At 37.3% G+C, this 15,391-nt stretch overlaps 1 long non-coding RNA gene across 1 annotated transcript in view; it reads left to right on the top strand.

Annotated features, from left to right (window-relative positions):
• The first annotated feature begins 12,187 nt into the window (after positions 1 to 12,187).
• Positions 12,188 to 15,391, top strand: part of LOC136058612 (uncharacterized) — a 108,924-nt gene continuing 105,720 nt past the window's right edge. Inside the window, exon 1 of the long non-coding RNA XR_010623140.1 lies at positions 12,188 to 12,277. This is a non-coding gene — a long non-coding RNA (uncharacterized LOC136058612). The remainder of the gene's footprint in view (positions 12,278 to 15,391) is intronic.

The following is a 15,391-nucleotide window of genomic DNA, read 5'->3' on the forward strand; positions in this document are numbered from 1 at the left end:
ACAATGAAATCAAAGGCAATGTAACAAGATACTGATGCATTAGAGATGGGGAGGGTTTAAAATTATATACAAAGGCATTTGTCAATTTGAATTTGAATGCATAAGAGGAGAAATATGGAAAACAAAATATGAACTCCAGTAGCTGCACACTAAACTGCTCAGGTTTAAGCAGTGCAAAGCTGAACAATAGTCTCTTCATTTCTTTAGCAGTAGCTGCAACTTTCTGTCTCCTAGGGCAAGTTGGAAAGCATGAAAACTGTGAAAGGAAATGAGACTGGTCTATGAAAACAGTTGCTACTGATTTCTGTCCTTCTTGCTGACTGGCATCTCAAGGTGTTTGGACATGCAATGAAAAAGGAGAGGCAATTCTTAGAGGTGCAGTTCATGGCACCTCCTAGCTGATACAGTCTGTGTTTCCTGAGACTGTTATATGCTGGCAGGAGGAAACAATCCAAGTGCCAAATTCTGTCTGTTTTCTTTTCAGTAGGATTTTGGTGGAGCTGTGTGGGTGTACCTGAATATGACTAAATTATTTGACAAAAAAGAGAAGAGCAACTTCCTCTTCTTCAGGCCTCTCATGTATGCTTTGGTTTATTTTTTTATTTTTTTAAAGAATTAGAGTTACAATTGCTGGCCTTTGTGCAAATCATCTGTAATTTCACATTAGAGTTAGCGATATCCAGGACAGTGAGAAATTAGTATACAGGACACCATTTTGATAGCAGTGTGAGCCATTGCTGAGGAAGGTCTGTAGGGCATTTACCATTCATAATAGAATTTAATAGGTGTAGTTCATACCTGTGTTCAGTAGCAAGTGTACATTTACATGATACTTTCTACATTACTGTTACTGAATATAAAACTAAACACCTGCATGGTCTATGCCATTCAATTTGATTAAATTTTACACTATTCTTGGAATCGTGTTTTAGGAACAAACGTGGACAGGGAGAGTTGATGAGTAGGTTAACAAATAATGCAAAAAGAAAAGGAAAACCTGGAAAAAAAATGTTTCCCAAGTCTTTCAGGACAAAGTTTAAAGGCACAGAACAGTTTTCTGGTTTTTGAAACGCTCATCTCCAGATCCAGTAAAGTCATGTTAGGAAGCAGTTGGGTTAATTGACAAAAAAGTGACTGATGTTGTCAGGAACTCTCTAGCTTTAAATAAACTAATTATGGAGTTCGTGAGCGGGCACTTCTAGGACAGTTAGGTAAATTCCTGCTTGTGTTTTCTACCTACTGTAATGAAGAACAGAGACTCCTTCCTGTTCTGATGTTTACATTTTGCTGTTTGAGGCCTGGAGAGGTAAGAGGAAAGATCCCAAACCTATACATTGTCACAGCTTCAGTTAATCAAGGGAAAACTGTATCACGGTGTACACTGCATAGCAGTGACTGTGTTCTGCTACCACAGATGTGCCAGTTGAAAACGCAAGTATTATAGAAGTGCATTTGGAAACCAATATGGGAAACGTATTTGCCTTTTCGATCTCTCACTCTGCATGTTAAGCTACCCAGTTATAAAGAGTGTAAAGCAGAACAGAGTCTGCTCAGAGTGTGTGGAGAAAGACTGTATTTTTCCTGAAAGTAAACAGAAGTGTGTGACATTTCCAGCTGGTGGTTTCACAGCCTGCTGATACATGTACAGACTGGGAGAACTCATGGAGGGCAGTTCTGAGGAGAAAGACTTTAGGGTCCCAGTGGATGAAGAGCTGAACGTGAACCAGTAGTGTGCTTGCAGCCTGAAAGGCCAACAGTATCCTGGGCTGCACCAAAAATGGGGTGGCCAGCAGGGAGTGGGAGAGGATTGTTACCCTCAGTTCTACCCTAGTGAGGCCCCAGATAGAGTATTGTGTTAGGTCTGGGCCCCTACACAAGAAAGATATGGAGTTGTTGGAGTGGGTACAGAGGAGAGATGATCAGAGGACTGGAGCACTTTTCCTGTGAAGACAGGCTGAGGGAGCTGGGCTTGTCAGCCTGGAGATGAGAAGGCTTTTCTCACTTCAGGTACTTCAAGGGAACTTATAAACAGAAGGGAGACCAAATTTTAACACAGTGATTGGACAAGGGGCAATAGTTTTAAACTAAAAGAGGAGATTTGGATTAGATATTGGGAAAAAATTCACTCAGTGTGGAGAGGCACTGGCACAGGCTGCCCAGAGATGCCGTGGATGCCCCATCCTGGCAGGTGTACAAGGCCAGGTAGGATGGGGCCCTGGGAAGTATGAACTGTTGGTTGCCAGCCCTACCCATGGCAGAGGGTTGGAGCTCAGTGATTTTAAGGCCCCTTCCACACCATTCTGTGGTTCTATGATTTTTTTATCTGTGTCATTTGTTTTTGTTTTTTTTTTCCTCACTCTGCATCTGCTCTGATTTCTCTCATTTATTTATCTTCATTAATATTTCTATTCTTTTTTTTTTTTTTTTGGCTGCTTGAGTCTCTTCTCTGCCTAGGTTTTTAAGTTACAGTCATTACTTCTATAAAATATATTGTAAGAGCCATCAGATATAGAGTTTGTGTGATGTGTCTCTTACAACCATAAAACACCTTAGGGAGAATACTTTCTCAGACCAAAACATCATATTTTTGCTTCTTGCAAGATTATTTTACGCTGTGCCTTTTTCTCATTTCTTTTTAGATTCCTAACACGCTTACTATTTTTTTTGGTGCAACTATAAAATAAAGCTCACCAAGCCATCAGATCTATATTTTTTTATATTCCTACATATACATGATAAAAAAAAGGAAAATAAAAGTTTATGAGCAGGGAGACTGAAAAAGATAGGAGTGAAAGTCAAGGAGAGTCCGTACTATAGGTCAGCAAAGCACACAGAGATTGAGTGCAGATCAAAGAAAGTTAAAAATTATTTGACAGCATTTGATTTAGAACAGCCATGCTGAGAAGTCTCCTGTAATAATTTATCCTACCTTTCACTTGTAGATTGCTGAGCTGTCTTGAAAGAATTCAGAGACTGTGGAATGCAGCCACACTTTTCCTTTATGATTTTAGAAAATGAGGTCCAATGTAACGTGTCAATGTGTGATCAAGACATCACCTTCTATCAAGACTACTCTAGATGATTTTATTTTTTTCCACAAACCATTGTGAACTGACTATTCATGGAAAAGAATCAGTTTCTCCTATGCATTACGAGGCTGATGGAAGAAAGCTTAGACTAAAATTCCATTTGGAATTGTGCTTCCTCCTTAAACACTTTCATTTTGTAGACATTGTTTTTTATTATGAGTGCTTCTGATGTGATGGGAGATATCATAAAAGTGGAATACAATAGGCTGTGCTTAAAGTTAGTGTGATTCAGTATCTGGTACATCCTCTTTCTTAGAAATTTATTACTTACCTCAAACAAATGTTAGAAAAGTGGTATTCCACTGAAAGCAATCAAATGCTTCCTGAATCGGACACCATGATTCACTGAAGAGGCAAAGAATAAAAATTCTTAATTGATAAGTAGAAGAACCCAAATTAAAATAGCACTGATAAATATTAAACTGTATTATCTCATTTACATAGAAGTTATATGAGAATTTTCTTAGTGCCCTAAACATTGCTTTCATAGATTTCTCTCAATATCAATTTGTAGTGACTACTGCACTGCAGTGTCCCAACCAGTCCTATGCATTCTGAGTGCACATGTCAACCCATATCCTCCAAAACCATGAGATCAACTTACAAAAATGAGAAAAGTTCAGACTGTATTTGAGGACTTGGAGTTTTCAGAATTATACCAAATAGTATATGGTATAGTATGTGGGAAAAGAAAGCAAAGTTATGTAATAAAGATAATATATGCCCTAACCACCCATACACTCACCATCCTTGTTAGTGGTTATCTGCCAAATGACCATGAACATATATAGGAAAGCAGCTAGAGAGTGAATTTTGATTGCAATAAATACCTAGTAATAACAAATGATCAGAGGTAATTGTGATTTAGACAACAGCAAAACTAGTGCTATTGGTTTCACAGATAGTTGTGGTCTTATTGGTCACGAAACAACTAAAATATGGAAAATTGCTGCTGTTTAAAAAATCTTCTCGAGTATGCCACAGCAGATCTTTGCCATTTTTCATCAAGCAATATAGAATACATTTTCTTTATTCCAGTATAAGGAAAATTATGTGTAGAAATTAAACACACAACCACAAATTAGATGCCAACAATATAGTTAAGGGATGCAATTAAGCTTTTAGCTAGAACTTACTGAAGCTCCATCTAGAAAACAAGCATGTGCTTGTAAAGCAACAGATTTCATATGAAAGAGAAATCTAAGAAATTTTTTAAGATGTGATTAGTGATTAATGTCAGTTTCTATTCTTTACATTTTGTTCCATGTAGATGGTGTTTGAAGTGTCCTGACAAATATAAACACATGAAAGCAACTTTTCAATACCTTTTTTTTTTTTTTTGGTCATAACTTTGTGCTAGACACTTCTTTCCTATTACATGGTGGAAAGAAAATTAATCACAGTAAGCATGATCACAAGAAATGCTTTTCTCAGCTTGTGCTACTTCTCGTGGCTACGTGCCTGTTGTCTTTAAGAAGATCCTTGGATGACGATCTCAGATGTGCAAGTCTACATCATCCACTCATCCACATCTACTTTATTCAGATGAATCTGACCCTTAGTCTTTGGTTTGCTTTTAAGTTTTCATGTGACTTTATTAGCAAGTCTCTTACACTCTAATTCTGTTCCATGTTGAGACCATGCAAAATTTATTATAACCACACATCACTGCTAAATCTGCCTTGCTTTTTATTACAGTGTTTTGTCTATTTGCCTCCACACAGCTTCCTGTGTCTTTTACTTTTGGGGATTCTTCTGTTGCAGGCGTCCATCTGTCTATGGTGGTTTTGATGACCTTCCACTTTAAAGCTTCAATAAATTTTGTGAAGTTTAAGTAATAAATGTCTGAGCTGCTCACTCTTTTTCCACATGTATGATCCAATCCCAGTTGCTGTAATTATGTGTCCACTTCACAAGTGGGATTCATCTCTGACTTTAATAAGATATCTGAAGTTATTTGCTACCCTAGGTAGTTACTGATGTTCTCACTAGGATCAGCTGATGAACTTCCAAAGGATAGCTGAAAATAAACATAGATTTGTTCCTAGTCAATGTTTGGAGGGACTGGTAATCTTGAATGATGTCAGGCCACCGTGAGATTCTTGTCAGAGAATGTAGAAAATGTGAAGTCTAAAACTTAGATTTTAATCTAAGCCCTCCCATTTTCAATGGGACTTGTCAGAGAACATTAGTTTAAGCAGAGATGCAAGCCATTCCATGGGCTTGTGTAAGCCTGTCCAACTAATCCTCACTTCGGCTGCTTTTCATTAAGACTACTTTGATTAAAAAATTCGTAATAAATTCAGCATCCCACTGATATATTTTTTAGCTTTGTAGAAAATTCTCTTGTGGCTTTTAATGTCAGATGTTCCTATTATTTCTAACTGAATTAAGAGTATATGTAAAGCATACATATTTTCAAGACGATTAGAGTAAATGCCATAACACTAAATCAAAAGATTCCCAAATTATAATTTCAATTTTATAGTTCTCACTTTAAAAGTGAGTTTAAATGCAATATTGATTAATAAAAATTTTGGTTCTCTGATTTTAAAATCCTACTTAGTAATTATTTGCATATGGGTTTGTAAACTGCACAGAAACGAGGTCTACTTTCCTGACTTGTTATAACCTGTTAACATGATTAAAGTGAACTGGGAATTCTAGTTTCCCAGATAACCAGAAATCTTATAAGGATGTGCCTATATCTGTCTTTATATCTGTTGTTAGATGCCTGTGTCTGAAGTCAGAGGAAAGTTATCCTTTTGAATGGTACATATAATAGAATCTCACTTCATAATCTATATTCTTCAAACTTTTAGAGCAGCTGTCACTGCAATTACAAGTGAATGTATAAATCATTTGGATTATCTGAGTTGAAATCTGCTGTGTTTCTCGAGAGTATTTTCCTAACTGAAAGATTTTGAGTTGCTGGTGGTATTATTATTATTTTTATTTATTTTTGAAACTATGTTTAACTAGACTTTCCTAGGCAGTGTTTCTCTACCATGGTGCCTTCCTCAAAACTCTGGTGGTAATCTAGCTGCAGGGACCTGCAAGCTGTTATTGTCAGATAGCAAATTTTAAACCACGTGTGCCTTCCTCTGCTGGACAATTCTTGCAAAATCCAGGAGACATAAAATGCAGAAGCCAGCTACAGTCATAGGCACAGTGATGTACTGCCTTGCACAAAATCCCTTACTATAGCTCTTTTCCCATAAATGCAATTTAGAAGGAGAAACTAAAGGAGAAATCACAGTCACCACAACATTTGCCTAAGTCCTGTTTGTCACCCTTCCCATTCTGTACCACCTGTTTCAATTGAGGGCTCATACTATGACTTTCCACATATTTTTCCCATGGTCCCTTTGCAAGACCTCCCTTACCCATTCAGCACTTAAGGAAAATTGAGTGGATAAGCAACCCAAAAATATTAGTCTCATTCAATTTTAAAATTGGTTCATATTTCCCGTTTTCTAGGCAGCAGGATATACAGGTGGCTTTCAGTGTAAGCACTCACCTTGTCTTTGATTAAGGCCAAAAATTGAGATTATTGTGTAATTTTTGAATGTACCATTCTGATGAATGCATCAGGAAAGTGTTATTTCATCTGCTGTACACAGATGTAGCTATGGCTGGCCCAAATGGATGAGATCAATTCTACATTTGGCACTTGACTGCATCTGGAAACATGATACAGCTACAGCAGGCCACGTGACTTTCAGATCAAGAAAGGATTTTTAAGATCTAAAGCTGAAGATTAGGTGTATTTGTGAAGGTGAATGCAATAAAGGAATACATTTTTTTTCAGTGCATCAGAGGAAGGGGCTCTAAGTACCCTCTCCTGAGGAATTCAGCTGCATATCAGTGAAGGTAAAGTGGATATAAGAAAAATGCCATGTGTATGGAGAGCATTAGGAAAGGTCATATATTTCAAGAAAGAATATTGTTTACAAGGAGTGTTAATAGGTTTCAAGGGAAATGTTAATTTTTTTTCCTGGCTGAAATAGCTACTGCAAGTTTTTAATGGTTAATCATTCATTCTTGAATTTTTATATTAAGCATTTCATATTACTTTATTGACTTAACTTTTATGCTCTTCTTCATTTTGACAGTAAAGAATGACCAGGCAATACTCTTTGAAAATTGGAGACCATTTGCAGCTGCTCTCTGCTGAGGAAAGTGAATAATAGGGTGCCCTCAAGGAATTTCAAAGGTATCACTCAACAGAAACTTTTGTGTCTGAAGAAAACTAGATCATTTTATCATAGTAGGCATACTGATATGTTTGCTTTAATAAAATGCCATATTTCTGCCTTTAATCTCTTGTCAACCAGCTATTAAAACCCCAAAGTGTATGCGTGCAACACATGTAAACACTCGTGGTTTCAAGTTTGCCACACAACATACAAATAAAGCATGTGCTTTTCTTTTTTTTTTTCTTCTTTTTTTTTTTGGTGGGGGGGGGGAGGAGGGAGGGTGGGGAGTGGGTAGACAACCTCTAATAAATAAGTAATGTTAAGAAGATTCTTTTTTCTCCAGTACCCCTCCCCAAACCAACCAGTCTATTAGACTTAATTCAGTAATACTTGCTTTTTTTTTAAAAAAAGCATTATCTAAATCCTACTGAGTTCTCTGAAGTGGCCAGATGAGGAAATGATGACGACTGTTTTCCATGTAAATAGTGATGAACACCTGAAATAATAGCAGTGTTAGAAGATGATTACTTACAAGAGTTGGCTTTATGTGCCTCAAGCCCCCAGAATTTTGCACCTGCACTATACAGTTCCTCTTGTCTTTCAGCATGGCAGTTCTGTGCTGTTAACTCACTCATCATTTCTTGCCTGTATTAACACAAGCCTTGAATCAGTGCCCACAGTAATAGAAGCTTGCTTTGAAAGTGAAAGTCATTATTCGCAACCCAATTCTTTTGGTCCCTACATCATATTCATTCAGAAATTCCTGTAGCTTTAGTTGAATAAGGATACTATAGTGAAATCAGATATTTTTAGATAATAATAGAAGATGAAAAGATAATGAATATATTCTGACCAACTGTACTGTTTATGAAATGAATATTAAAAACATACTATTTGCATACTTTTTGACAATCTACCGTGCTCAGATATTTTACTGCTATTCAAAAATTACAATATAAAAGAGGTAAAGCTGTACACTTAAGATTGTCAGCAGTCTCACAGCACAACTGTGAACCAGGAATAATCAGAAGTGTGTGTGGTTAAGAAGGAAGGACAGAGCTTCACACATTATGACCTGTTGTAGGATAGAAACACTTGTGTTTCCCCTGAGTCCAATAAAAAGGGAGCCATAGCTACGCTTAGCTATTGGCTACGCTGTCAGTTGGCTGGCTGTTCTCAGTTCTTTCCCCTGTTGCATGAACTCTTCAATTTTCACTAAATGGAATAATGCTAGACTTCTACATTTCTACTTTTGTGAAAGTTTTCCAACACCATGCACAATCTCAATGCCCTTTCTCTGTCTATTACTTTTTTTTTTTTTCTTGAGAGAGGGTGTATCAAAAAGAAGACAGTGTTAGAAGTAAAGAAACATAGTCAACCACACTCTTACCTTACTTTTCAACCATCATATGTATTGTTACTAGTTTGTTGGGCACACATTCTGCATTTTCCCAACCAAAAAGTGCTAATTTCTGAATTATAGAAGACTTTCATTTAATCTTTCACTTTGATTACCTCTTGAGATTTATTAGAATTTTTTCTTTAGATGTACTGTTTCAGAAAATGTCTTTTCTATTTATTCATTTATTTGTTAACATTTGACCATATTGAGTAATTCTAATGTATTGATACTTCGTAAGTTTACATCTTAGAATTTCAGCCACTTGAGTTCTAGCTCTTGGATTTTTGTGTCAGTCTGTTAACTGAATTATTCTCCAACTCAGGGTTACTGTTAGCAACTTTTAATTCAGATTTTATATAAAAATACATACTGATAAAATTATTAGTGTAAGCTAACCATTGCCCAGAAAGAACTAATACACTATTAATAGACAGGTACTCTTCAATTTGCTGTTTGTAAACATAGATGTTACAGTGTGAGTCCATATAACCAATATTCTCTTTTTTAACCAAGCTAATATATATATATATGTATATATATTTGAATTTTGTCAACTATTAGTATCCTCTAACCATATTTTTCTTAATGTCTTGAGCATTTGTGGTTAGTTTTTCAATGACTTATAAGTCACTTAGGAGCCTTTGAATTAGAGCTGAATGTGAAAAAACACCTTGAGGGCTTCTATCCCTGCAGCTGAACTCGCTGAACTTTTGGTCACATGATGTCGGGTGTCTCTGTCTTCTGTTTTAAATGATGAAATTTTTCCAACATTTCCTGTTGTGACATTGAAATTTGTAAAAATTTTTCCATATTGCTAAATTGTGGGTCACCCACTGTTGCTGTCGTGTGATATATCTGCAAGAGACAAAGCTCTGGAAGCCTAGCAGATCTCTCCAGTCCCCGATTTTTGTGGTCTACAACAGTCAGTGATCTTGCCTGAGGCAGCAGGCCTTGTGTGGGCAGAACTCTGTTTGGAATTTTTCCCAGACTATGGTTGTAAAATTTGCAATGTTTTTCAACTTCCACAAGAAAATGTGAGACCTTTTTCTTTCCATTAGGGTGATTACTGGAAAAGGCCTATTTACAGTAAAAGAAGGATCTTGCATTCTCGAGAGTTAGAAATACTTCTAATCAAGTATTGGTGTTGATGACCTCCTGTTTTCATATATGCTCTTATACTTACTCTTTATGGCTACATTTAAACAGTAGTCCTGAAGGCAAGATGTATGTCTCATGCAACATTCAAACCCCATCTTTCCCAGGTTTGGCACATACCTTTCTTCTTGCATCCCTGGTAGACATGCTGATTTTCATGATAAGGAATCTGAGGGATGTAACCCCAAAAGGAATTCACATTGAACAGTCCTGCCAACCTGTGTTCTGGATGACTGACCAAGACCATGGCTGTGCCATGATGTATGCCCACCACTAGAATTAATTGTCACAGAATCACAGTATGGTGTTATTAGAATTCCTTCATTGATGTACGAGTGTGAAGTTACTGTAGCATATAGAGTTTCTTCCTAAGATAAACAATGAAAATGGAAACCTGTGGTATAAAATTATGAATTAATTAGAATATATTATTTAATTACATTTTACCACAAGTATAATCTATTACAACTGTTATATATCTTCATTGAATTTAATGCTGACAAATTTCTTTGTCTTGTCTGGATCTAATACTTAAAAGAATATGACTGCATGAGGAAACTACTTTTCCACATCTCATAATAGGAATTTTTTGTCATTTCATTTGAGTGTGACAGGACACACTGATAGACAACTGAAAGACCATAATACTTCTCAAAAAAGATTGCAGGATTCCAACTTTAAAAACTGCATGTGAATATAATTTTTCAACATTCTCAACACATGCATCAAATGTGTTTTGAATTACTTATTCTTGCTGGTTCGAATCAGACATCAGGAAGCAAGAATTAAGATGAAGATACAACAAAAGCTGTCTGTTCAGCTGTTGATATTTTCAGAAAGGGATCCTCTCCCTCTCAAAAGTAAGCATTTCATAGTCTTTCTCGTTTTGAGTTACCTCTACAGAGCTATTTGTCATGGGCAAAATATTCATTCAAATAAAAATGTGCTGTACAATCTGTGCTAGTCTGTATGGAGCTCTGGCAAAACAGCATCAGTTCCTCACTTTGCTGTTGACTTTTCACATTTTTTTATAGGCAAATTGCCTCTGCTTCCTCTGCATAGTCTGTCAACACTGTAGAACAGAAGCCATCTCTATCAATCTCTGTCTGCAGGACAAAGATCAGTGAAGCACAAATTTTAGCTTTGTCCTCTGGAAAGTATTTTCAGAATGGCTTTGTGGCATCTCTACAAACCTGAGTTGCAGTGCCAAGAGTCAAAAATCAAAAAATGAATGTTGTGGTCTCATATTAGTCTATTTCTGTCCAGACTTTGCTAACACAGGCCTGTAGTTGGAATGCAAAAGGATTTCTGTGGTCAGGGTAGAACAGGAATGTTTCTGAGAGGTATGTACGAAATTATGAAAGCTGAAATGACTAATTTTTCTCATGGTCAAACTGAAAAACTTACTCAAACTACTTGTGAGGCATTGTGGACATGCTTCTAGCCGGAGAAAAAAAAGGACAACACCTTTCTTTTTTATTAAGATACTATTCATACCTCTTTCTCACTGAAATTTTAGTGGGATGCTGGAGTCCAGGGAGAGACTAAGATCTTATGGTAGAACATGCTGCACAAATGTGAAATTAAGACAGGATTTGTTCCTCCCAGTTGTCTGCAACCCTAGTACGTGAGCTTAAGTGTCAACAGAGAGCAAAGGGTAATGATGAAACTGTGTTGTGTAGCAGCAAAAGCAGTAATCATGGCGAATGAAGCATCGTTTTACCCAATGCTATGACTTCCATTTTTCATAGATAGAGAACAAAATAATTCAGAGGCCTTCTTCTGTAAATATACTTACAGTGTTTTTACAGAGCGCAGACTTAGTATTCAGGGTGAGCTAGAGCAGAGACAGAGCTGTGTGTTACTAGACCACTGAAACTGCACATTTGATCATCACAAGAAGGACTTCATCTATACCCTGATCTTGCTTTGTCAAGAAAGCTTTTTTCTGAGTGTGTTCAGAGCTACTATTGAACAGTAGTGTTGTTTGCTTTATTATTGTTGGTTTTCACATCATGTAAACAAGTATGAAATCTCTGTAGGTAGAAGTGTTTATTTTAGAGAGACTATGGCTCTGGAAATCTCTGAAGGAAAACTTAAAGTCTAGATAAAAAGTAGTTTTCCATCTGATGTGAAATATTGCTGGATGTTTTGATATTAGGACAATGCTCAAAGCTTTCATAGATTTAAGAAATCCAGAGCAACAAAGGGACTATTTTAAGAACACAAAATTAGACGTGTGGTGCATGTAAGATGGCTCTGATGGAATCAGTCTTCATTTCTTGTTTCACTTGGGCTTTTTATTTTTGTTTGCAGAGAATGACAGGATGAGATGACAGCTTTTCTCATGGCCCTGTTAATAGTTTTTACCAACAAGGAAAGGGGAAGGGAATAATTCTTTGCAATAATATTGACTTCTTCTGTAATGTTGGGTAAGTCGCTCGGCTATTGTATACTTAACTTCCTCAAGAAGAGAACAATACTATTTTTGTGCCTTGCACAGGTGTTAGGACAGTTGGTGTGAATAAAGGATATTTTGTTTGTCATGAGTTGAAACAGCACAGAATGCTTTTAGTTCTCTTGAAAAAAAAAAAAAAAAGGAAAAAAAAGGAAAGAAAAAGAATATTTCCAATGAACTGTTTGTTCATTGGATGAATAACTATGTGTTGCTTGTTATTCCCAGCACATACTGAGTTGTCCCATTTCACATTGTAGGTTATCTGATTTGTTTATGTATTCATTTCAGGCCAGTTTTAAAATGAAGGCTGCCCATCTGGGAAGAACTGTTTTTTTAGAAAATGTTGAAGCAAATGTCTTTTGCTTTTCAGATAGTGAAACTCTTGGCATTTCTGAAATACCTTTATAGGGGTGTGGAAGGGCGAAGGGGAAGTGCTGTTTCATATCATAGAATCGCAGAACTGTAAGAGCTAAAGGAAGGGACCTTTAAATGTCACTACTCCAACTCCCCTGCAATGAACAAGAACACTTACAGCTACATCAGGTTGCTCATAGCCCTGTCCAGCCTGACCTCGGATGTTTCCAGGGACTGGACATACACTACCTCCCTGGACAACCTGTGCCAGTGCCTCACCACTCTTACTGTAAAAAACTGGCTCCTTATATCCAGCTTAGACCTTCAGTCTTTTAGTTTGAATCCATTTTATCTGATCCTACCACAACAAGGGAAATGGTTCAATTACCCCTCTCCACCCTCCAGGATTTTTTCATCAGAACCAGTGTGTGTGTTCATAACAGCAAAATTCTTTGAAAGATATAGTGTCCAACTTATTAAAGTGCATAAAAGTACTTGCAGCCTTTGGACTCCAGTCTGATTTATAGATATTTGTGTTGTCTTGTATTCTCTCCTGGGGCTTCCCAAGAAATCACAGGAGTGACCAGATATCTGTGTTGCATGCCAGGGCTGAAACTTCTTTCTAGAAGTCAGTGCTAAGTGCATGTCATTATCCTGGTGTGTATATATGGCACCTCAAGTGTAGCTCTTGAGCCCTTTGCTGCACCATTTGGCTCTGGTCTTGCAGACTGCGTATTCTGTCCTATTGTGTGAATCAGTGCCTGCCACATCCACAGCACCACCAGTTTTCCCAGAAGCCTGCAGAAGGCTTCATTATGAGCTACAGTTAGGTTGCAGTCAGCTATTTGAACAAAAATACCTATCTTCTTAATCAAGGTGGGAATGCTAATAAAGGCTGGTGGTTTTCCTGATATGAGTTACCTAATGCTTTCATGATTTTCTGAATGCCTTGGAATAGCTTTTCCAAATTCAAAATGAAATTTTTTATGGGGAAATAAGCATGCTTACTTCATTGGGTCTTTGAGAAAGCCAAAACCAAATCCTTGTTTGGATATTCATCACCTATGTCTACTCTCTTTCATCCTGAAAAGGGACTGAAGAAATATTTTCATATTAGTCAGCTACCTGCTGAAACTTGTTTTAACAGGACAAAAAGCAAAGTGCCCTCTTGGTGAGCAATTCTGTGATTGCACAGTTAATTCTAAACTACAGTTTGTACACACAAATCCCAGACTGCTGAAACCATAATTATTAATGTGACAAAGCAAGGCAAGAGCAGCATCCAAGGAATTCATGTTTGAAGTAACAGATAATCCTGTAATTGCTACTTCTTGGTAAAACTCTGAGTATGTGAGAGAGAGCCTTCAGTTAAAAATGGCACATGCACATCAAAGATGCTTTCCTTGTGTTTTATAGAGGAGTTTTCTTTCAAGTGAAGAAACACCCACACAGAAAGGAAAAAAAAAATGGTTCTATTGTACTCTAAAGTCAGTTCATTTCTGCTCAAAAGTAAATGCTGTTTTTTGGCAGCACACAGATGGAAATATGTTTAACGTTGGGAAGGTGAATTGCCACTACAACAGGGACTGGAAGCGGATGTCAGCACGAGGGAATTATTGTCAGTTTTTTTGCTAGAGGATTTTGTTCTGCACTTTGCCAAAAGCTTAGAGCAACGCTTATTTCTTTCAGTTGCTGATCTTCACAAAAACATCATGCAAAGAAAATTGGCCTTAATGTGGATATGTGCATATTGCAGGTTTCCGCATTCAGACTGGAATAGCGATTCCCACATATGCAGAGACTGTTGGCAGAACAGCCTGCTCAGCTTTCCTAAGAGTCATTTCAGTTTTGGGTTTAATCAGAGAGATAGATGTCAAGAGGAAGAAACTGCTATGAAGAGTTTTCTCCCACTGTGATTTAGCCAAGACTTGAACGTCACCTGTACTGCAAATGTCTGAGAGATCAAGTCACCACATTTCAGTGAAGTCAATCTACCAATACATGTAATAAATCAAAAAATAACCTATCCATATGTTTTTGAGGTCCACTATATGATTCTACTACCTCTTTATTGCTCCAGAATTTCACAAAATATATGTAAATGCTCTCTGTCTGTAAATTTGCACAGGACATTTCCTTAAGTGGCCAGCAGGAGCTGGTGAAGATGTGAAACCCTGATTCAGAACTTCTAAGTTCTTTTCATTGCTGTCTATGCTAAGGAGTCTCTTCTGAATTCCTGAACAAGGCTGAATTCATGTGCCTGCCTTCAGCTGGGGTATAGATGTCAGTAAATGACAATTTTAAATCTCAAGGTTAGGGCCCATTTCATGTTCCAAGGCAAGTCACTGGTGTGTTTTTGCTGGACATGAGTCCCACCTCTTTGTGGCCCTTAAAGAGTTGCTTTCTTCTTCTTGAACAGATGCTACAAATGGTGGAGCTTGTATGGAGCACTATGAGTTTGTTCAGTTGACTCTCTGCAGTTCTCTGTGACTGGCCAAAACATACTTCTAGACTATCCTTTTCATTAATCATTTCCAAAACTGACAGAACAATGAGCTCCCCAGACCAGGATTGGCTCCTTCTATCTCTCTTGTAGCACCACCACGTGAGTGGAAGCAGGAGTGCTGGAGAAGCCGGAGCCAAACATGAGTCTCTTCTAGCAATCACAGGCCACAGTAAACTGAATCTTTGAAAGACAGTAAGTAACCAAATAAGCCTGGTTGACTGAGTGTAT

Source organism: Cyrtonyx montezumae, unplaced genomic scaffold, assembly GCF_038088225.1.
Source record: "Cyrtonyx montezumae isolate F1298 unplaced genomic scaffold, pur_monq_1.0 scaffold_8, whole genome shotgun sequence".
NCBI lineage: Eukaryota > Metazoa > Chordata > Aves > Galliformes > Odontophoridae > Cyrtonyx > Cyrtonyx montezumae.